The 25356-nt window shown below is 29.1% G+C and overlaps 1 long non-coding RNA gene across 1 annotated transcript in view; it reads left to right on the forward strand.

The window, feature by feature from the left end:
- The first annotated feature begins 3776 nt into the window (after nucleotides 1-3776).
- LOC139425059 (uncharacterized) overlaps nucleotides 3777-25356 on the forward strand; it is a 51209-nt gene continuing 29629 nt past the window's right edge. The window contains exons 1-3 of the long non-coding RNA XR_015431138.1: nucleotides 3777-5777; nucleotides 15769-15843; nucleotides 22988-23065. This is a non-coding gene — a long non-coding RNA (uncharacterized LOC139425059). The remainder of the gene's footprint in view (nucleotides 5778-15768; nucleotides 15844-22987; nucleotides 23066-25356) is intronic.

Consider the following 25356-nt stretch of genomic DNA (forward strand, 5'->3'; position numbering starts at 1 on the left):
AAAAGAACCTAGTTAAACAACACTTGTTCCTTCACTGGTTTTTCATCGTTAGGTGATCCAGTGAATAAATCCAGTGAATATCTCAGTACTTGATTATGCTATGGTGCTTAAAAAAATAAAACGTAACTTCAATAACTATATTTTGATTTCTCTTTTTCACAGTGAGAAAAATAAGACTATTACATGCAATTAATTCCACTTCAAACATATAAATACAAACACTGACCTTATAATTTTTTCAACGAAACAAGGTGTTGCAGAGATAACAAATTCAAAAATTTTTCCAGAGAAATCTATTTCACCAGGTAGTCCAAAACATTGCTAGATGACTTCCTATTGTTTGGCAGTAAGCTATTGTTACCAATCAATCTAAAGAAAAACTTTCAAATTTTTATTTTTAATCAATATATATGAAATGTTCCTTCACTGGTTGGTTTACCCTACGACATTTTTTTATTAAAAAAATCGCGCACTGATTCACGTTTTGCGAACGGGTCACAATATTAACTCTTTATCATACAAATAAAACACGTAACTCAAACAATAACTACAGTTCAACTTTTCTTCAATCCTTTCGAAATTAAGTTCTTTTAACTCAAGCATTATCACTATTCACTGTGATAATTATTGCAAAGCTGAAAATGATTGTATGTTTTAAATATTTAAAATACAAAAACAGAACCGTCAACAGTTTAATTTTTAGCAGTAGCTAATGCATAACCCATAGGAAATATTCTTTTTTTTAAACGTCTTTTCCCAACAAATAAATGAAATTTCTTTAATAAGGATGGGAGGTTAAAAGGATGGGAGGTTTTAGGATGGGAGGTTAAAATGTTTCCTAGAAGCCGCTATCCAAATTTTAGAACTCTTCTAAGAATGATTCTGGAGTTATAAGAGGAACACACAAAACAAACTCTTCCTTTTATTATTAATGTAATGTTCAAACTCGTTCACATTAATTATTACAATGTGTACAGTCCTCAGCAACAAAAAACGATATCACCATATCTTTTTTTGTTGTTGAGGAAGATTACAACTTTGTATGAAATGTATGGTAGTATGTATTCGGTAGAAATTGACTATCAAGTCGATAGTCAATTTCTACCGAATTTCTAGACAATTCGGTAGAAATTGACTATGGACTTGATATTCTCCGTGCGACGAAGGGGGCACACGTGGAAGTTCATTGACAAGGAACTTTTGAAGCTTTTTGAGTCTATCTAACCATTTATGTTATTAATTTTAATCTATCTTTAATATTTTATGAGTTATTAAACATCAAAATGGGTCCGGGACTTTATAAACACCCTGTATATCCACGAATAAATTAATATCAAATCGGATGTAATAAATATTTCGGACATTCACCAAAGCGACTTTTGAACTTTAACGACATGAAGTGCTCATTACCTTGGGACAATGAGGAAAACACTTGATTCTGCTCTTTAACGGAGTAATTCGGCTAATCTGCAAATTATCTTGATAGAAATTTTTGATTCCGACATCTTAGTTTTCATAATGTTAGGAAAATTAAGAAAGGGGACAAAAATATTCCATATAAAATACAATAGTTCTATTGCTTTTACGACATTGATGTAATGATTGTAATATAATGATCTTTAATTTTCCCTCAGGATATCAAGAAAAATGAGCAATAAGCCTTGTAAAGATCTATCTAACAGTCATTAGTAGTAAGGTAAGGTAAATATAGGTAAGTTTTAGTAGCTTAAAAAATTGGAGACTCTATTTATTCAAGAAATGGTATGATACTCTTCGTTGTAAAGGTAAGCTTACTAATAATACTTAATTTTAAGGTAAGTTATTTATTTATCCTGAATTTCTGTTTCTTGTGATATTCAAAGTAATCGTAAAAAGTTAGAGTGGCTGATCTAACATTGCCGTTTTTCTTCGGGAAAAAAAGGCAAAATTTTGTCCGGGTATTTTTTATTTTTTCTCGGTTAGCACATTTTCGTCCGAGGGATCCCGTCAAATATCGCCGCCGCTTGTTAAGCCGCAAAATTCATCATTACTGTGTCCGCGTGCGACGAAATTTGGTCGTTCCGTCATCTCATAGCGTTTGCGCTTTCGTATTTTGGTTGCTTTTTTTACAGTCTTTTCTATTGCTTTTTAATTTTTCGTTGTGTTCTAAGACTTTTTCCACTTTTCTTTTTTTTCCCCATTGTCCTTTTTCCAAGTTTTTTTTCATTGTTTCTTTTCCAATTTTTATTTATTTATTTATTTGAATTTTTTTCCAGTGTTTTCTCCATTGTGTTTTTTTTATTTTCCACTGTGTTTTTTTCATTTTCCACTGTGTTTTTTTCATTTTTTCCAGTGTTTTTATTTTTTCTAATGTGTTTTGCTTATTTTTCGATTGTTTTATTCATTTTTATGCAATTTCAAAGTTTTTTAAAGTGTCTCTTTTAAAAAGTTTTTTTTTTTTTTCCATTTTGTCTTTTTCAAGATTTCTTCAGTTGGTAACAATTCAGATTATTGTGAGTGCATTTGCAAATCCATCCTTATTTCGTCACCTAATCTTCCCCTTTTTTTTTTTTAACTGTTACAAATATTGCATCGTGTGTTTCGTCTTTTCAATGTTTTCAATTTCTTTCCAAAGTTTTCTTTGCTTTAGTTCGATTCTGTTTTTAATCTTTTTCTAAGGTTTTGCAATTTTTTACAGTATTTTCTTATCGCTTTTTTTAACTAACTTTGTGTCTTTTTCTAAACAAACTGAAGAAATCTTTTCAGTGTTTTATTTATTTGCTTCGTCTGAAGTTTCAGTTTGTTTTTTTCCTCAATCTAGTTCATCTGTTCTACTTTTAATAGATTCATTTGTTATTTTTCAGGTGGTTTGTTCTGTCGTTTTTTTCAGTGTTGTTCATCTGTTTTTTTTTTTTTCTCGATGTGTGCTTTTACTGGTTTTTTTTTTTTTTTGTGTGTGTGTGTATATTCTCTATTGGTTTTTTTTCGGTGTGTTTATCTTTATTTCTTTATTCGTGCGTTTTCCATTGCTTTTTTTAATAGGTTTTAATTTTTTTTTCTATTTTTTTTGCGTGTGTTTGCTATGCTATTTCATTGTGTTTTCAACTCATATTTTTAGGTATTTTTCATCGATTTCCTTTCAATGTTTTTTCATACTTTTTTTTTAATTTGTTCAATGTAGTTCATCAGTTCAGTCACTGTAATTTCCATTGGTATTTTCTCGATGTGTGTTTTTACTGGGGGTTTTTTTTTTAGTGTATATTCTCTATTGGTTTTTTTTCGGTGTGCTTACCTTTATTTTTTATTAGTGTGTTTTCCATTGCTTTTTTTAATAGGTTTTACGTTTTTTTTTCTATTTTTTTTTGCGTATGTTTGCTATGCTATTTCATTGTGTTTTCAATTCATATTTTTTGGTATTTTTCATCGATTTCCTTTCAATGTTTTTTCATACTTTTTTTTTAATTTGTTCAATGCAGTTCATCAGTTTAGTCACTGTAATATCCATTGGTATTTTCTCGATGTGTGTTTTTACTGGGGGTTTTTTTTTTAGTGTATATTCTCTATTGGTTTTTTTTCGGTGTGCTTACCTTTATTTTTTATTAGTGTGTTTCCATTGTTGTTTTAATAGGTTTTACCTTTTTTTTTCTTTTTTTTTTTCGTGTGTTTGCTATGCTATTTCATTGTGTTTTCAATTCATATTTTTAGGTATTTTTCATTGATTTCCTTTCAGTGTTTTTTCATACTTTTTTTTTAATTTGTTCAATGTAGTTCATCAGTTCAGTCACTGTAATTTCCATTGGTATTTTCTCGATGTGTGTTTATACTGGGTTTTTTTTTTGTGCGTGTGATTATTCCCTATTGGTTTTTTTCGATGTGCTTACATTTATTTTTTTATTAGTGTGTTTCCATTGTTGTTTTAATAGGTTTTACGTTTTTTTTTCTATTTTTTTACGTGTGTTTGCTATACTATTTCATTGTGTTTTGAATTCATATTTTTAGGTATTTTTCATCGATTTCCTTTCAGTGTTTTTTCATACTTTTTTTTTAATTTGTTCAATGTAGTTCATCAGTTCAGTCACTGTAATTTCCATTGGTATTTTCTCGATGTGTGTTTTTACTGGGTTTTTTTTTTTGTGCGTATGTATGTTCTCTATTGGTTTTTTTTTCGGTGTGTTTACCTTTATTTCTTTATTAGTGTGTTTTCCATTGTTTTTTTTAATAAGTTTTACGTTTTTTTTTCTATTTTTTTGCGTGTGTTTGCTATGTTATTTCATTGTGTTTTGAATTCATATTTCTAGGTATTTTTCATCGATTTCCTTTTAGTGTTTTTTCATACTTTTTTTCTAATTTGTTCAATGTAGTTCATCAGTTCAGTCACTATAATTTCCATTGGTTTTCTCTCGATGTGTGTTTTTACTGGGTTTTGTGTGTGTGTGTGTGTGTATTCTCTATTGGGTTTTTTTCGGTGTGTTTACCTTTATTTCTTTATTAGTGTGTTTTCCATTGTTTTTTTAATAGGTTTTACGTTTTTTTTTTCTTTTTTTTTGCGTGTGTTTGCTACGTTATTTCATTTTGTTTTCACTTCATATTTTTAGGTATTTTTCATCGATTTCATTTCAGTGTTTTTTCATACTTTTTTTTTTAATTTGTTCAATTTCTTTGTATATTTTCCATCAGTTTTTCGCAATTCTTTGTTTTGCTGTTTATTCTTAGTTTTGTTTTATACTGTATTTCATTTTGTTCTATTTTTTATTATATCTAATAAATTCCATACGTCTCTTTGGTACATGTATTTTTCAATATTTTTCATTTCTCAGTTCTTTTATCTTGTTTTTTTTCCTTTTTTCTAATTTCCGAGTTTTTTCCTATCAAATTTTCAAGTTGTTTTTTTCAATTACTTATCAAGTTGTTTTTTTGTTTTGTTTTCGTTTTTTGCCGTTTCTTTTTATCTATATATTTTCAAATTTTTACCAAGTCTTTACCATTATTTTATGTGTATCAATTGTAGTTCAAGTGTCTGGTCATGTTTTGTCATCCTATTCCGCTTTTTTTTCAGTTTGTTTTCCAAGTTTTCGTGTTTTTCTTTGTTTTCTACATCCAGATTCTTTTATTTATTGTTTACATGCTTCAATGTTAGTATGTATTTAAATTTTTTACGACATTTTCTTTTAATTTTTTATTAATGTGTTATAACTTTTTATCGGTGTTTTCAGTTCTATTTTCCAATTCGTGATCCAGTTTTTTCGATAACTGTTCATTCGACTAATGCTTTGACTCCTTATTTCGTTTTTCGTACTCTTTTTTTTTTATGTGACGAAGTCCACGGTCCATGTGTTTCGACTTTTTAATTTTTTCCTTATTTTTTTCCATTATTTTTAGATTATTTTTGTTTCCAGTTTTTTTTTCCATTTAGTTTTAGCTTTTTATTAATGCGTATACCATATTTTTTCGAAATAATTTTCAGTTAGTTTCCTGGTTTTTATCTAATATTTTTCACATCACTTCTATTAATTTATTTCAAATTTTTCCCCTCGAATGTGATTTTCAGCATCAGTGATTTTCAGTCCCCGCTTCAATAGATTCAACTATTCACTTCACATTTTCTCTTCAATTATTTACTGTAATCAGAAAAAACTGTTGATTTTAATTCTAATTTATTATAGTTAAGCTTTTCAGGCCTGCTTAATTACCCGACATACAAGTGAAAGCCTCATGTCTCATTGGAATCTGCCAACATTGCCTGACTCCTTTTCTTTAAACAGAATAAGAGGAATTGTTGCTTTTGAAAGATAAAGTCTGTAAGTAGAATTCTTTTTCGTTCTTACCTATTTTATGTATTGAAATTTTTAAATATTACACACCAGTCATGTAATTGTTTTTTTTTTTAATAACTTATTGGAGATTCTAAGAAGTCCAAAAAGATTGCTAAACGCACTCCTTAAAAGCTTCACGAGCAAAATTTCTTATCTGCGCTTCGCTCTCAAAAATATATATATGTATATCTATCTATCTATATATATATATATATATATATATATATATATATATATATATATATATATATATATATATATATATATATAAAATAATATATATATTTATATAATATATATATATATAATATATATATATATATAATATATATATATAATATATATATATATATATATATATATATATATATATATATATATATATATATATATATATATATATATATATATATATATATATATATATATATATATATATATATATGTTCAAAATGAAGAATAAAACAAAGAAAAATAATACACAAATGTAAAAAAGTGGGGGAAATAATAAGTAAAAAAATAACAAACAACAGTTTAGAAAAAAAAAAAGAAAAAAAAGGATGAAATTTTATTTAAAAAACCGGAAGAAAAAAAATATATAATCTTTTCTTTCAGCCCACACGATTATATCCGCAAAACAGAGTGCTTTCTGATATTGTATCAATGAAGCCGAAGCAAAATACACTGGTTATCATAAATTAAGGAAAATTCACAAAAATCGCGATAACTCAAGAAATTACACATGGAATTTTATGAAACTTACCCACAATATACAACACATAGTAAGGTATTAAACAACATAAAAAGAAATTATCAGACATTAATAGTAGTATAGAAATTAGCACATGTATAAAATAAACAAATTGGAAGTATCGGTTTGCAATAGAAAAAGTACCTTTAATATGGAATATGATTGCCTCTAGAAGCAATACAGCACAAACAGCGATGTGTGATGCTTTCAATTATGCGGTCTATCAGTTCAATAGGAAGTGAGAGCCATTGCTCTTGTAAAGCAGTTGCAAGCGTGGCAAGGGTCTGAGGGGGCGGATTGATGGCAGATACACGCCTCCCTAGAGCATCCCAAACGTGCTCGATAGGATTCAAGTCCGGGGATCGAGCTGGCCACTCCATGCGAGTAATTGTTTCCTGTTGAAGATAATCATCAACAATGCGAGCTCTGTGTGGTCTTGCATTATCGTCCTGTAACAGGAAGCAATCACCAATTGCCCCGGCATATGGGCGCACATAAGCATCAAGGATGTTGTCTCGATAAACCTGAGCATTCACGGTTCCCCTTGGAAAGACATGGAGGTATGTGCGCCCTCCTAAGGATATGCCTCCCCAAACACAGACACTGCCTCTTCCGTATGCATCTCTTTCACGGATGTTTGATGGATGATAACGGGTCCCAGGTTCTCTCCATATCAAATAACGTCTACTGTCACTTTCTAGACTAAACCTGGACTCATCCGTAAAGAGAACAGGCCTCCATTGATCTGACGTCCAGTGGACATGTTGTCGGGCCCACTGCAAACGGTCTCTCCTATGGCGTGATGTGAGCGGCACGCAAATGGCTGGTCGTCTCGCATACAGACCACCTTCGTGGAGCCTTCTGCGCACAGTTGACGTTGACACCAACCTTCCGGTGGCTGCAGCAAGAGAGGATCTAAGATGTGTCGGAGTAGCGGTTCTATTCCTGCGTGCACTTAATGTCAAATATCGGTCATCGGCACTGGTCGTAACAGTTGGCCGTCCTTGACTGAACCTCCTAGATGCCGAATCTGTGGTTTGAAATTGCCTCCAAAGTCTATGAACCACAGATGGACTCACATTTAGCCATCTGGCCACTTCTGATTGACTCTGCCCTGCCTCTAGTCTCCCGATGGCTCTCCATCGTAGTTCTTCAGGCAAATGATGCCTAGAGGTCATTATTACGAATTGGCTATCTCAGATTTTCAATGTCGCAATCACAGTAAAATTTGTGTGCTTTCTCTCAAACTTGGACTTTTATGCTCCAGGCAGATGACGTAAGCCGAGTGCAGCGCCACTAATTTGCATATTGCAATTTTACTCAGCTACTCTTAGTGGACAACATATGCAAATTTTGCACGGTTTGGCTTACTTTTGAAAGAGTTATCGCTATTTTTGTGATTTTTCCTTAATTTATGATAACCAGTGTATATTAATACAATAGTGTGAGGAGCACTCAAAAATTTTTTATAAAAATAAGAACAAATAAAATAGATCACAAAAAGTAAAAATAAGTAACATGTAAAAACAGAAAATAAAATAAAAGAAAAAGAAAAAAACATTAAAAAGGGGACTATAAAGCGTGTAGCAAAATCAGATTAACTTACATGGACAGAAAATTTTTCAAGAATGATTTAAAAATGTTTTCGCAGAAAGATTGCCAGATTATAGAAAATGAAAACAAAAGCGCAAATTGAGTGTAACAAGAGGGTTTTAAAGTGTCGTTTTTACTGCACTGCTGAAGCGATTTGTTATTCTGAGCTTTGATTTGTTAGTTACCAAGGATGGGCCCGAAATGGATGTGCGCAAGGTAATATTATACTGGATAATTTTAGAAATTGATCATAAATAGTTTTAGAAGATAGATATTTATTTAAGAAAACATATAAAATAGAAAAGAGAAACATAAATTGCCTGTTTTTGCAAATAATTTTAGCCGCGGATTTGCACGATATGGATTAGCACATAGAAAAATTATTTAAATTATCAAAGAAAAAAATTTTAATAGATAATTTTTACACGGATTTGCCAGAAATGGATTTGCACATGGAAAAATTAACAAAGAAGAAAAATTTTAGTAGATAATTTTACCCGCGGATTTGCCCGAAATAGATTTACACATGGAAAAACTGTATAGATTAACAAAGGAAATTATTTAGTAAAGGAATTTTTAGTAAATAATTTTAACCACGGATTTGCCCGAAATGGATTTGCACATGGAAAAATTATACAAAATAACAAAGAAATTATTTAGTAAATAATTTTGGCAATGGATTTACCCGAAATGGATTTGCACATGGGAAAATTATAAAAATTAACAAAAAAATGTTTAGCAAATATATCCACAAAAATATACGATTAATTCAATGATTTTATATAAAATTTTATTACATTAGTTGGGTATCCATTGTTTTTTATCAAATTTTGAAAGAGTTTATCGATTTGTTTTTTGCATAGATAAATATTACTGCATATTCTTTTAATTCTGTTCATTTCATTAAAAGTGGTATTTAAATAGATGCTCCTAGAAACATTAGAATTCCAAGTAATTAGTTTATTAATATTAAAATTAAAATCATTTCTTTAATCGTATAAATCAACAAAGCAGATATTTTCAACTTTTATAATACCCAAATCCAAAAAATTGAAATCAATATTATCATCATGATTACGAAGTAAGATTAATTCCTCATGGTATATATCACTCAATAAAACAGTAAAATCTTGGAAATTAAAGATAACTAAGTCATCAATATATCTAAAAACAAATTTAATACTAAGAGTATAATTTTTTTTCATAATAATGCAAAAATAAGTTAGCTAAGAGAGATGAATAATTAGATCCTTGTGGTATTCCATTAATTTGAAGAAGAATATCCTTTCCATTGTAAAGATAATTACTAAAAAGACAAAAATTAATTAGAATTTCCCAATAATCAAAATCGCAACAAAGGATATTTTTAAAATCATAGTAATAATTCAAAACGACATCTTTTAGTTTAGAAAGGGGAATGCTATTGAAAAGATACTGGAAATCAAAAGTCGCAATAGAATTAATTTTATTATGTTTAATGAAATCTAAAATCGGTTAATTATTAGTGATAATCCAAGGGAAACCTTCTTTAGTAATATAGTTAATAATCTTATTTAAGTATTTAGAGAAAATGGTGCCAGGCTCAGTTAAAGAAGTATTAGACCCACGTGTGATAGTTCTAAGTTTTACTGGAATTTTATGAAATTTAGGACTGATAATTAGGTAGGGAAATTGTATATTGCTAATTTTAATTTTTAATCTCTTGTAAAAAGCTAAAATTTTTTTAATGACGTTTTTTTCCGTACTCTAACGAGTTTCTTCGATATGTTAATGCTAGACTGAAACATATTTTGGCTCGTGTATTTTTAGGTTGACTTTTTTTGCTCATTCAAAATCTGTTGGGGGTTACATTTGAACGTGTGTTCTTATAAGTCAAAAATTAATTGAAATTCGTTTCGGAGATAACTATTTTTTTCGCATGTGAGCTATCGAAAAAATATCTCAGATTATTGTGAATTTCCGATTTCTTACAATAAACTTTCTTATATTAACTTTCAAGGTTCAATGTAAGCTGAAACTTATTTCCATAACTCTTTATCGGGAATTTAAGTAATGGAAAGTTTTTTTAGGCTAGCGTATGCTAGTGATTTCCAACAATGTGCTAAAATTGGTAACCTATTGAAAAGTTTCAAACTTTTTTTATACGTCATTGAGTTGCTAATATTGTTTTTGCCATAACTATTTTTTTGGTGGCTGGGCTAACAACTTGCTAACATAGTCTAATGTATTTAAACAATATTTGAAATTTATGGTTTCCAGGTCAAAAATTTGCTAAGAGATATTTCTGCTTTAAACTTTTTTGCCGCTTATTTAAATAAAATTTTATGGGACCATTCACATTCCTTTAGCTATTTGTAATTTCACAATTATCATACATTATTTATATTCTGAAATTATATAATAAAAACCACACTATATAATTAAATTTATATTTAAATTGAGTGGAAAGTTTAATTTCAAAAATTTATAAATTCTAAAATAAATTAATTTTAAATTGTCATTATTTGTAATAATTAACACAATAAAGAACATAATTTAAAAATATTCAAATTACCTACTTCAACAAATATTTTTAAACTTTTTTATTCACTGAAATTAATTGGAGAAATACTTACGTAACTATATTCTTTTAATATCTGAAATTATATTTAACAAAACTCCTATAAAAAACCCAAACGCAACGTAAAATTTTTTCTAGGGAATTAAACCAGGAAAGCATCTAATATTATGAAAATTGCCAGTAAATTTTTTAAATACAGAAATTAGTTAGAGGTATTATGTACTGAACCAACAATCTTATCCAAACAAATTACATAATATTTTAATTTTAAAACAAAAAAAGTAGTAAATATGTTTTATCTAAATTAAATTCGCACAAACATATAATTGCATAAGAGAATGAGACGAAAAAATATAAAATTTCCTATATTATCTTAAACAGCTGAATTTAGTATGAATGATCAAAATTTGACTACAATCAATTACTCCTTTGAGAACGTTTGTATAATAAAATAGATTTTTGTTTAAAACAATTCCATTGGCTGTATTTCCCTGATAGTAGATAATGCATTATGAACGTTAATAGGTTTAAGAAAAAGTAGGTGTAATATGTAAACATTTTAAACAAAGCTTTTTATTCAAAGAAGATTTTTAAAAAATTTAGAAGAGACTATTCAAGTTCCTGATATTGATGAATTAGTCATAAAAAAAACTATATTGTGCCTTAAAAAAACCTTGTCTTAGAAAAAAATATACAGGATCTTACAGGTTAAAATTTAAACAAGATTCTTTAATACATCGATTTAAATTGTTTGTTTTTGCACAATAATGTAAATGTTCTTCAGTTAAATTTCAAATGTTGAGCAAAAGAAGTTTTACTATTATCATTATTTTACTATTATTTTAAACATGATAAAAATAATATATATATCTATATTACTTATCTCAAATTCTCAAATTTTAACTAAATAAATCAAAATTAAAGTAATAAATACTAGTAGTAATAAATATACTTTTAAACTAGAGTTAAAGTTTAACGATAATGTTAAAATGAAATTGCTCTCAGATATCTTGAAAATTTAAAAGTAACCAAATTTTAAATATACCTGTTTTCATGATACCTAAACATCACTCTAAAAATTTTCAAACATTATATCTTATTATGTTTTATTAATAAAATTATCATAACTACCAAACTCCACTTTCAAAAATTCTGAAGATGTTTAATGAAATTGTAGAATTAACTACACACTGCAGTAGTTAAGAATAAAAAAATAATTCAAAACCAACATTACTTCACAACATAATTATTTTATTTTAAAACAAAACACAATATAAAAATAAACTTCATTTATTCTAAAGGCAATATATTCTTACCGTCATTGTTTACGATTACCATATCGATAATCTTTTGGTAAGATGCAAGTTAAAAACACATATTTGCTTTTAAATAAAATAATTTTTATTCTTTAACACAAAAAGAAACAGTTGTACAATGTGCTTTTATTTTAATATTATTTTAAATGATAACATTTTCCGAGACTTTACAGCCATTTCATGCAGTTTTATTCCGTCAATGCAAGTTATTGCTTACAGTTATTGTTACAAGTATTACAATTATCGTTACAAGTATATGTTATAGCTATTGTTACAAGTATTGTTAATTCAATTTATTGTTATATTTCCGAGCGTTAATCTAAGGAATCTTTCAAGGTTTTTTGAAAGATTTCATAAAATGATCAGCAACAGTGATTATTGTGTAAATCACACACAAAGTAGGGATGAATCACGCAAGTATGTGCCTTTCTTTATACTTCTACACAACAACCAATAAGAGGACTTTAAGCTACAAGAGATTTGAACTACAGAGTTGTTTTGTTTTCTGTCAGGATCGAACTTGCGTCCCCCAGTCTTCAACCAGAGTGTGTTATTTTCCATTTGCAGTGTCCTGCAGTACATCTCAAAATTGGATTATTCCTTTCTGGTAGATTAGCTTGCAAATACAGCAGACGAAGCTAAAATTATAAGAGAAAAAAAATAATAAAACACTAAATTGAAAACACATACATTTAAAACACTAAATTTAAAAAATATTAAGCATTGAATATTTATTTAAAACTTTGATTATTTGTTTTGAAACTATCTTTAAGAAATTGTGATATTCTTTATAATAAAATTCAATGGATAGATATTCCTATCAATACTTGTTCCAAAAAATCTCAGTATCATCCCACAAGAGTAGGAAAAAGTAACAGAGGGAAAGTGATTAGCTGAAAAAGTTTAATTTATAACCACTCTCAAGTAAAAATTTCATTCATTCTCTTTTTAAAAATATATATATATATGTATAGTACAAAACCCCTTTTATAGTACTAAGCCCTTTTTATTGGAAATTAAGTTCTTTTCATTAAGTCCTTCTTATTTGCTGCAAATACGCACCAGTTTTGTTTTGTATCAGGATTGCACTTACAGTTTCTATCAGATTTCCATTTGCAGTATCCAGCATCTCAAAATTAAACTATTCCTTTCTGGTAGATCAGCTTGTAAAGCTGCAATTGTATGATTAAAAAAAAATTAAAACTTTACATCGAAAACACTTAATTTAAAAATATTAAAGTTTGAATATTTATTAAAACTTTGATTATTTAACTTGAAAATATCAAGAAATTATATTATTTGTAATAAAATTCAATGAGTAGATATCCCTACGTCAAAAAAATAGATATTTATCTAAAAGAGTTTAAATTTATAACCACTCAAGTAAACATTTTATTTTTTCTCTTTTTAAAAAATATATAGTAAGTTCTTACGTTCTTATACTTAAGTTCTTTTTATGCTTAAGTTCTTATACTAAGAATCTAGTTTAAGTAATACTTAAACTCTTTTTATTTGAAATGAACATTCGAGCATATACTGATACAAGAATATCTCAAATTCAACACTTTGAAAATTTTTTTTAAAGATAAAACACCATGACGCTTAACTATCAAAATATTTCTATAGATTGCATAAACTCATAGAGGCAATAGGAAATGTTCGCACTTTTTTTTTCAAACTTCCTGAATAAAATTTTTAACTCTTTTTTAGCACTGTTTTCATTCAACTAAAACACACTTTGATTAGACCCTATTGTTGTTTATATTTTAATAAGTTGCTGCCATTTACAAATTAATAGAAGTAATGATGTATCACAAACACGCAAATCAGTCTATATTCAAGAAAGGAAAATAAAGATCTTAAACTGATTATTTTACAACATTGCAAACAATAAGTTTTAATAAAGTAACAATAGTGTCCGTCTTATGAATAAAATTTCAAACATTATAAAATGTAATGGTTTTAACTTCAAAAAAAATCGATTAGTTAATAATTATTTTATCATGCCAAACTTGTTTACAGAAAATTATTTTTCATCTTTATCATTGTTCCAAAGAAATTTTATCAAATACGAATAGCTAAGTAAACGAGCATATTCTGAATAAATTACTTGTTTATAGTTAGACAATGCGTTTTAACAGAAAATTCAACTTAGTAAGCAAAAACTACTCATTGTCAATAAGGATCATCAAATTAATTCTTAAATGTTATGATTAAGCAGTCAAGATTATTAAGTACCCTGAATGTTTCTACAACATCATCCTCTCTAACACATCATGATTAGAAGTGTTTTATATTACTTTTCCAGCTGATTTTCAACTAAGAAAAACCACTACATATGATACTACTTTAATTTTTTATGAAACTATCATTAAAATTTAAAAAGTTTACTAAATTATCAATGCCTTTGAAAACAAGTGATTCATACTAGCTGTCGACCACGAATAATATGGAATAATATTTTCTTGGTCAAAAATTACCAAGAACTTGTTGTTCCCAAACCTTTTTTTGGTATGTTGGAGGACAAACTTTTTCTGGGCTAGCAATTTTCTACAAAGAACTAACATTTTATGATAAAATTCAAACTTGTGTATACTTAACTAAGACTTAGGCCATATTTTTCGATAAATGAATTTGCTAAAAAATTTTTTTGATTTGGTCTACAATTTCCTTTTATGGGTTAATGTATAAAAGCGAAGGTCAAACTTGCAGTTTCTAGGTCATAAACTAACTAAAACTTGATTCAGTCATGACTTTTTTGGAGGGTGAACTCCAAAAAAATTCTCGATTTCGGAGTTCCTATTTGGAATAAAAACGAATTTTTCTAAATCAAAAGTATGCTAAAAATTTATTTGGCATAACTCTTCTTTGATGGGTGATCTAATGGATGAAATTTTTGATTCAGCTACTGATTTCATATAATGGCTTAAAAATCGGCAATTTTGAACATAAAATTTTGATAGGCTAGCATAGTACTAACGTTTTTGTGCAATGCTTGAACCTTTAAAGAAATATCAAACTTGAGGCTTTCAGATCATAAATTAGCTTTATTGTTGAATTATATAATTTGTAAACTGTTTTAGACTTAACTTCTTTTGGTGTTTAACTAATGAACTGGACTAACGTTTGGTAGAACAATTTAAATCTGTGCTTTCTTGCTTGAAAGTTAGCACCCAGGTTCTTTACAACACAATAGCACAATATACTCTTAAAAAAGAAAAGAAAAAATGTGATTTTAAAAAGTTTTCAGACTAACAATTTTCTACTATGGGATACGTGCGTAAAAAGAATTCGTTGGATTCTTAGGTCAAACGGTGTTTAAAACTTGATTTAGTTTCAATTTTGTTTAGTTTGATAGGTTAATATTATTTATTAGCACTAACGTGTGCTGAAAAATTTATTAAGTATACTAGCGTTTGAATTCAAATTTCAAACTCTCTATTTTATAAGTTAGATCTGACTTTTTTTGGTGGGTAGGCTGACAAAAATATATCTTTGGGCTAACTATCGAAGATAAATTTTAATGATTCTTATTATGCCATAAATTAACTGAAACTTATTTTTCTTAGTGAGCTAATTTTGGTAATCAGAAACATGGGAGTGTAAGTGCTTCATATAATTCGTATATTCCTACCTAACTAATAAATTATACTTACAGGCATTGCGTAAATTAACAGTGATTCTTTCTATTTAAATGTCTCTTTAGAAACGTTGATAATTTTGTTTGGAATCTTATTTTTTATTTGCATTTTACAGGACTGGTTGCGCTGGTTTTCGTGAACATTCATGGTATTGACTTCATCTATATTTTGTGACTCACCACTAGTTCTGGTAAGAATTTTATTATGCTTTAGCATTTGTAAGGATTTTCAAATATACAGAGCAATTCAAAATGAATCTATCGTTTACAAAAGACTATAACTATTTAATGAAAAAGAATTTATCGATAAACTTAACTCAGAATGTAGAAGGAACTTCAAAAATTTGTATACACGAGTCACAGATTTTCTGTGTGACTTCCCCTGGTTACACGAACAACATATAGGTTGTAATCCATTTCAAGACCCACATTCTAAAGCATTTAGGCAGTCAGGGCTAAAGAATATAGAAGGGCTGGTTCACTCCTTTGAAGTATCTGTTGCCGCGCCGATCCTCCGACGTCACTCTAGTGACGTCACTTTGGCGCAAAGCTCGCACTTTTACTTCAAGAACGGAGCGTTTGGCCTTACTGGCTCTAACTAATATTGGATCTTTTTTTTTTTGCGAGATATTCTAAGACATTTGTTATTTTCTATAATGACTTTAAAACTATTCTATAATGACTCTCAGTTTTTGCAGTGAATTTACAAGAATTTAAAACTACTATCGAAATGCCAGTTTGCGCGATTGCAACTTGCAAAAATTCTGATACAAAAACAAAAGGAAAAAGTATAATTTTTCGCGTGTTCCCTAAAGTAAATGAACAGCTATGTAAAGAATGGATTCTGAAATGACACAGTTAATATAAAACAGCAATACGTTTATTCTGTCGTAAAGAACTTTTATAAAAATTCATTATCTAAATAAAAACCGCCTCGTTACTTCATAAAGAAAGGCAGGTGAAAAGAATTAAAAAATGAATAAAGTCAAAGAAAATTAAAATGTAAATAAAAAGTATAAATAAAATATATAGTATATAGTTGAAATTCTCCTAATTTCATAACATATTTTTTAATGTAGTTATTCTAAATATTTATGATTTTTTTTAAAAACTAGAGGGCTCCGCCCCCTGCTCGCTGACGCTCGCCAACCCCCGGAGAATTGCTTCGCAATTCTTGCTTGGTTTGCTTCGCAAAACCAAGAATGCTTTGATTTCATATATTTCAATATTAAACTGAATATTAACTGTTATCATCGAAAAGAATTAATTTTCTTAAATGCAGAATAAGCAGTGTGTCAATATCAATGTCACTTTTTTTCGTTGACTACAGTTCCTTCTATGTCCTATTTGTTCTTTAAATGAGCCAAAATTGTCAGAAATTAACATCAATGTGCAGATATAATCTTAATATGAAACTTGTTTAAAAAAAATGATAATCACAATAGTACAGACTTTGTCCCAAAGAAATGAATATATTTTTAACACATTTAATTCAATATATATATATATATATATATATATATATATATATATATATATATATATATATATATATGCAAACACTATAATATTTTTCAATAAGCAATATTGTTAAGAACAGGGTAATTTTTAAAAAAAAATTTTAATAATATTCAGCAAAATAACTATAAATGAAAACATTTATTTTGCGGAATTAAAATAAACAATGCACCAATAGCATTTTCTTTACGCTAAATACATTTATAAATTTGACATTATATATATATGTTATAATATTTCTCTATATACAATATTGTTAATGACAGGATCATCTTTAATAAATATTTTAATGTTCTCCTTCGTTGTGCATCTTGACAATGCCACATATAATTGACCATGAGAAAAAATAGGCCGTTCAATATATAGCCCAACTTTATCGAAGGTTTGGCCCTGGGCCTTATTAATTGTTAAGGCATAAGCTAATCTAACAGGAAATTGTCGTCGATAAAGCACAAATGGTAAGGAAGAATTACTTGATAATGTATTATAATGATAATTCTATTCTTGATAATGTATTATAATGATAATTCTATTCTTGGAAGATTGACAATACTACCATTTTTATTACCAGTAGCAATTTGGCAAGTCAATACTCTTTTCCCTATTTTAAGAACAGTCAATCGAGTTCCATTGCAAAGGCCATCAACAATAGATATGTTCCTGATCAGCATTACAATGCATCCAACTTTTAATTTGAGCTGATGAGGTGGCAGTCCCGGGAGATTTATGGAGTTTAAATATTCAATAGAATACCTTAAAGTAGCTTCTTCTTCTCTCCCGTCTGATTTATCTACTCCATATAGTGTGGCCTTATCAATACTATAACTTATAACCTCTTCACCTGGCACACGTGATAAAATATTTTCATTAACTTTGTTAACTTCATCATTTTGCGGTGATAATATGATGTGATTAATGAAGTTAGTATTAAGACAATCGATTTTTTCAAAAAACCAAGAAATGATATCTTTACAATAAAGATCAGGAGTGCTTGCATCAAGATGTAAAAGTTCTCCATTGCCAATTGTCAACAACCAATTGGCAAATTCTTGGTTACCAGCTTTAACTCTCATATTAATTGTCAAATGGAGGATTTCAAAAAATGGCCAAAGAAAAGAGTATTTTATAGTTTCATTAATAACCTGCATATGTGTAGCTTTTTTAACGACAGGTAACACTTGTCGAAAATCTCCACCTAAAATGATTATCTTACCACCAAATGGTATCTCATTAGCTAGAAGATCACGAAAAGTTCTATCGATCATTTCTATTGCTTTTCTGGGAATCATACTTGCTTCGTCCCATATAATAACGTCAACATTTTTTAAGCGAATCTTATCACATTTTTTTAAAATACAAATCCCATCGTCACTTAGATCAATAGAATGTAAGGTTCGCATAAGTCTAATTTTATTATAGCAGAGAATAGTTTAACTTTCATAAAAATAGGTGGCAACATTCAGAGATGTAAATAGAACGCTTCGCAAACGCATATATTTCGCTGTTATTATTTTTCATTAAATACTTTTATAAAATATCTCTTCGCTTATTTACTGTATTGCATATTAATTAAATTCCTTGTCATTCAACTTTATATGCCGGAACCAGATTAAACTTACGAATTAACGTTTTAGAAAACAAATAATCAGATTAATCAATATATCAATACGAAATAAGTTGAGATGTTGTAAAACTGAAGAATGAAATTCTAACTATTTTGTGATTGGTTGCATCTCTGAAAAAGAAAATTCAGACTTGTAAATCGCTTTTTTAAGCTTGCCGTTTTCAGACATGTGATTGGCTGTTGTGAACGGCGGTTATTCTTCATTATTAACTGCAAAATCGTGCTTTAAAACTAAAATAAATAAAAATTTAAAATTATGTAAAAGATTTGAATGCCCTAAATGTCTTCCCTGAAAGATTCTGAATGAATTGATTCCTTAATCTTAGATTTTCATCACGTAGTTAAAAAGTTTTTCAGGGGACAAAATTAACTGCAAAAATTTTTTTTTAGAATAGAGAGATTATATTCTCTTCAATTTAAATTGCTATAAATTATATCATCGTAAATTTAAATGTCTATAAACAATTGTAAAATTTCTAATGTCATTATGAACCTAAATTATTATTTTGTTTCAGTAATTAGCGTATAAGGTTGATGTTTCCTAATGATTAAGTATGAACAAATTGCTATTAACGGCATATTTTAAAATCAGGGATTCTAAATTTAGCTCAACTTATCGTTATAAAAGAATATGTAGATAAAAAAAGTGTCGATATATGCCTTCATTTTTCTTAATAGTTAAAGTTAAAACTGAACTTTTTAAAATAAAGTATTTATCGTGTCATTTTCACCAACTAGCAAAACATTTTTATAAGTTTAAAATGGTATTTTTTTTAATATAATAACTAAGAAAAAAAATTTTTTTAACTATGTTTATGAACGGAAACAATGTGTTAACTACGTAAAGTTTGAAGGCTAATAACCAGAAAAAGTCTAACTTATTTTTACAAAGAGAAAGATGCAAAGTTATCATATCTTTGCTTGCGATCTCCGAGATCTGTGGACACAGTGACGTCATGAGGAGGGAAATCGTAGCTTCAGCTCTAAGAGCGGAGTGAACTAGCCCTTCTAAACTCTTTAGCCCTGTTAGGCAGTTGCCGATGAAAGCACATTACAAATGAGTTTTTTTAGTGCTTCAATTGTTTTGGACATAAGAAGCACCCATCACATAACCTCATTGATAGCGGGTTGTAAAGTGCGGACATCTTGGTGACCTTAACTCTTTTGTATGGGTGAGAGAATTGATGCAGTTTTTTTGAGTGCTTTTCTGAAACAATTTAACGTTTGTAAGCAAATTTCAAATTTGTCGTTTTCAACTCGCCCAGCGGAAATTTAGTATGAACTTCCGAGAGACACAAGGAAACATTCAGACGTCTATAACTGTTCAAATGCCGTGGCTAAAACAAATGTTTAAGAAAAGATAAAAAGTACTTTCGACTATGAATTTTATCGAACCAACGTGGAATTACGATTTTTACAGAGCACTATCATTAGGAAGAATTTAATTAAAATTGTTTTGCAAGTTACTCTTTTTTGGTTGCTTTTCCAACAATTTTATTTGCTTTTGGGCTATATCTATTTTACACATGTTGTTTATAGGGAAATGTTTACTAAAACTTGTTTTAGCCATGACTTTAATGGATTAGTGGTCTAAATTAAATTTCTTTGCCGATGATGACTTTCGGAGACAAAAAGGAAAATTTAGGTTTGATAAAAGTTAGTTTTGAAAAGTTAGTTGATGAAGGTAGAGCCGAAATTGTTTGTTGGGCTAACAAATTTCTACACTGGACTAGCGGTTTGGAGGTGAAATTCAAATTTGTAATTAGGTTAGAATATAGTTCAAATGCTTTAACTGTTAGGGTAACGAAAGTTTATTCCTCTAACATGGGGCTAACATTTTCTTACAATAAATTAACGTTTGAAGGCAAATATCAAACTTGTGTTTTCTCGAGCATTAAGGAAAATTGTTTTTGAGCTAATGATTCCTTAGACTGAGTTAATGTTTAGTGGAAAAATTAAAGCTTTTCATTTCTAGGTAAAAGTAAGCCAATTCAAGATTTGGATGCAACCTTTTTTTTTTCAGTTGGAGTGCTAACAATGATTTTTCTTGGATTAACGTATAATTACAATGACTTAACTTTTGAAAAGTTCAAATTTGCTATTTTCAAGTCATAAATTAGCTGAAATTTTTTTGACGGTAAAACTTTTTTTAGTGGTGTACAATCGAAAAAAAATTTATATTGTCATTGTAACGACATGATTTCGAGCTTACGATTCCAAAATTTGTGGGCTGATCGTTTGGAGGAAAAATTTTAGCGTTCATGGTTAAAAAAGGCAAAAATTCTATAAAATGAACTTCAGCCTTGCAGAGTTTAATCACGTTTGAAATTCATCTAAAGTATTTTAGTGTTGAAAGGAGACGGTATACAGATATGAATTGTTAAAACTACGAATTTAGGTCTTCAATTTGCTCTACCTTGCAATCACTCAAAGATTTAAAAGATTTTTTTATCTCTGATTTTTTTTAAAATTTTTTAACTTCCGACACTTTAGTTTTCCGGTTGCTATGCCATTTGCTTAAAACTAATGCTAAGCCTGACTCTACGAAGAGTGTTTCTATAAATTCAATTTACATTAATAACTAAATTTCAGAATTTAAAACAAAAATGTATGGGATAAATTTGCGAAAAAATTTAATTCACACTTGGTTAACAAGCTAATGTTTATTTTAGTTTCCAAATAAACATCTGAGATAGATTTAAAACTAATTTATTATGTAGTCTCAAGTCATGTAAGTTTCATGCTTGTGGTTATCTTATAACTTAGTTGTCGCAGGTCATTGTACTCAGAATGGTACTAAACTTGGAAGTCTCAGGCTGTGGTAGTCTCGGGTTGGTCTCAGGCTGTGTTCGCAAGTCGAATCAGTTTGTGTTAGTCTCAAGTTACGGTAGTTTCAGGTCGTCTGAAACTCAAATCATGAAAGTTTCAAGTGATGGTAGTCTCAATGCGTAGTACTCTTAAAGAGTGGAAGTCTTTAGTTTTGTTACTCTCACTACGTGTCTGATCGCATATTGAGATAGTTTTGATCAAATATATCTTATGGTCAATGTGCTTTTAGTAAGTCAAGTCACCATTTTCGAAGTCTTGTTGAATGGACACCAACGAAATTTAAAACAGTAAAAAAAAGTTTTAGTATTTTTTTAGTTGTAATAAATTTCTTCTTATTCTTTTTTTGTATATTGCTCACCTAATCAATAGAAAAGCGTATTTCCCTAAAAAGCATGTTTGTCGTAATTTTATCAGTAACTTGGAAATTTATCGTAATAGCAACTTTCTTGTTACATGCCGTACTTGTTTTATCGAACTTTTCCAGTACTTAACACTTTATTTACCAAATTATTAAAAAATTATGAGAAGTGTGAAGAAAAAAAATTTCCCTTTAAATATAGCCTATTTTACACGTTAACAAATGTTCTTTTTTAAAAATTAAATGCTATTTTCTAATTTTCCTAACATTTTTAATATGGATTTGACACCACGTTATAAAATTTTAATTAAGTCGAACATTTAATACTTTGTTTTATAACTATTGTAGTTGAAAATCTAAATGAATCAAAGAAAATATGAAGGACTTGCTTGTAAAATTGATCGAGATAGAAAGCTGAGAGCTGAGGAATGAAATTCAGGAAACATAAAATGGTGTCCTAGAACGAATTATCTACATCTAAGTGGTTACATTAGTGATGTTCACCTTTAAATAATCGTGTGTTGTTCACTTACTTACTTAAATTCTTATCCTCTACGTGCCTTTGGGCACTTAAGGCCTCTAGCATATCCCTCCAACGCCTCCTGTCTCTAGCAATAGATCTTGCTTCCTCCCATCCAGATATTCTACATTCTTTTAATTCGTCCAAAAACATGCGCTGGATGGTAAGTCTTCCTCTTGTTCTTTTACCATCAGGGGCCCATGTAAGCGCAACTGATGTAATTTTTTCTTTGGGCATTCTAAGGATATGTTGTTCACTAGTAATCATAAATGAAAAGTCGTATTACAGAGAGAGACAAGTTTCAATGGGATAATTTGCTCCGTTTTTTTAATGATTTAAGTAAATAGTATTAGTTGAACGAGAAGCCTTTATGTCCCATTGGCACATAAAGGCTTATACAGTGTCAAACATTTATAAATATTATTTTTTAAATTATTTAATATGATATGATGATAACTTCATTCAAATCTTACTACTTTTTTTCAGTTTTACTGATCAGATTCTTGTCCTTATGATGAGGATGGCTTATCATTGGTAGATATTTTGCGATGCACCATAGTTCAGGTAATAATGTGATTCGCTAATTATTTTCAGACATATTTAGTGGTTCGGGTTATAAACAATGCTAACGTATGACATTGTAATAGCCCACGGCAGGGAAGATTCATACTTGGAAGTTTATGAGTCATAAATTGTAATTTGTGTCAAAAGTTAAGTAAAACTAGTTTTGGTGGCATTTTGACACGTTTGCTAACGAAAATAAATTGTGGGTCTCGCGATTTCTTACGATGAACTATCGCTTGAAGGTGAAATTCAAACCTCTTAATCGTAAGAAAACTAAAAATTGCTTTCTCTGCAACTTTTTTTGATGGTTTAGAGGGGTGAGGTGAACCGGCTCGAATCCCAGCAATGGCTGGTTGATACCGCATCCGGCTTGCTCCGACAACAGTGCTGAAGTAAAATATCCTCAGTGGTAGACGGATTATGGGTTAGAGTCCCCTTGCCGTCAGATTAACCTTGGAGGTTTTCCTGTTCATGTAACGGTAATGCAGGTTTATTCAACCATAAAGTCCTCCACGAATGCAAATTTCTTCCAATACTCAATCCTGGAGTTCCCTTGTTTTCTGGATTGAGTTCAAAATTACAAGGCTACGAAGCTGAACATTAATAGCCGTAAACCCGAAAAGTGGGTCGGCTGTTGAACGACTCTTATAACATATAAAACAAAATAAATATAAAATCTCTTTTTTGATGATAAAATAGCATATACTTGGGTTAACAATTTCCTACAAAAGGCAAACGTTCGATCGCAAAATTCAAACTTGTTGCTGACATGAGATATAACATGAAATAATCACATGAGATATGTGCAGAGATAAAAGTGCAACGTTTTGGTAGAAGAAAACATCAATTTTATATTGTTTTACACAATGTTTAACTATTTTTTTTTTTTTTTACTTACAATTTGTTCTGCAGAAGTCTTAAGAGTCCACGTTGAGAACCTAATTGCTAAAGATTGGTGGCAAGGTTCAAACTTTTTCCTACTTCATCAAGTAGTTTTTTTGGGGGTGAGGCTATATCTTTTTCTGTGGCTTGCCGTACGAAACTTTTGGACGAATTCTCTGCTATAATAAGCTAACATTTCGTAGTAGGGTAAACTAACCAGTGAAGGAACACTTAAGCTTCGCTTGCCTTTCAAAAAATCATATTAATTTCAAAATTCGTAATTTTAGTTAAATGACAGTGTCAACATTTTTCTTACTAATTGAAAATTATGTAAAAAAAAATTTAAAGAACTTACATAATATTGTTTTAAAGTTTTGGAGGTTCAAATAACAAGTAGTAAGGAGAACAAGTGAAGGAACAGCTCTTACCAGTAAATGAACACCCAGTAAAGGAATACTTAATTTTGGTTATTTTTAATGCTCTTTATGAATTTATAAGTCATACAAATATTTAAAAACAAGCCTATTCTTGAAATTATAACATATGAATACTTGAAAAATGTTAACTTTTTTTTCTAATTATGAATTGAAAATTAAAGTGTCAACATATGAACACATACTGTTCATTCACTGGGAAATCTATGCCCAGTAAATGAACATGCCTGTTCCCTCACTAGTTAGCAGTTGTCTTTCGTATTTTTAACATACTTTTGATGCGGAACATCACTAAAGGTACAAGAAAATTAAAGTTTATCTTTTATTTACATTAACTTAGAAAAAAAACAGTAAAGGAACAATTGTTCTTTCACTGGTTTTTCATCGTTTGGTGATCCAGTGAATAAACACCCCCTCATCTCAGCACTTTATTATGCTATGATGCTTTAAAAAAATAAAACGTAACTTCAATAACTGTATTTTGAATTCTCTTTTTCACAGTGAGAAAAATAAAACTATTACAGGCAATTAATTCCACTTCAAACATATAAATACAAACAATCACCTTATAATTTTTTCAAAGAAACAAGGTGTTGCAGAGATAATAACAAATTCAAAAATTTTTCCAGAGAAGTCTATTTGACCAGGTAATCCAAACATTACTAGATGACTTCCTATTGTTTGGAAGTAAGCTATTGTTACCAATCTATCTAAAGAAAAACTTTCAAATTCTTATTTTTAATCGATATATATCAAATGCTCCTTCACTGGTTGGTTTACCCTAAAATTCAAAATTGGAGATTCGATGACAAAATTTAACCAAAAGTAATCTTTGGCTTAAACTTTATGCATTTTTGGCTGAGCGAAATAGGACGAAATTAGTAATACTTTGTTACCAGCTAGAGCATTTGTATAGGGGCCACTTTTTTTTCAAAAATTGAAAAATTGAAACAAGTAAAATAGTTATTCATATTA

Source organism: Parasteatoda tepidariorum, unplaced genomic scaffold (assembly GCF_982258835.1).
Source record: "Parasteatoda tepidariorum strain Cologne lab strain unplaced genomic scaffold, Ptep-v5.0 scaffold_34, whole genome shotgun sequence".
NCBI lineage: Eukaryota > Metazoa > Arthropoda > Arachnida > Araneae > Theridiidae > Parasteatoda > Parasteatoda tepidariorum.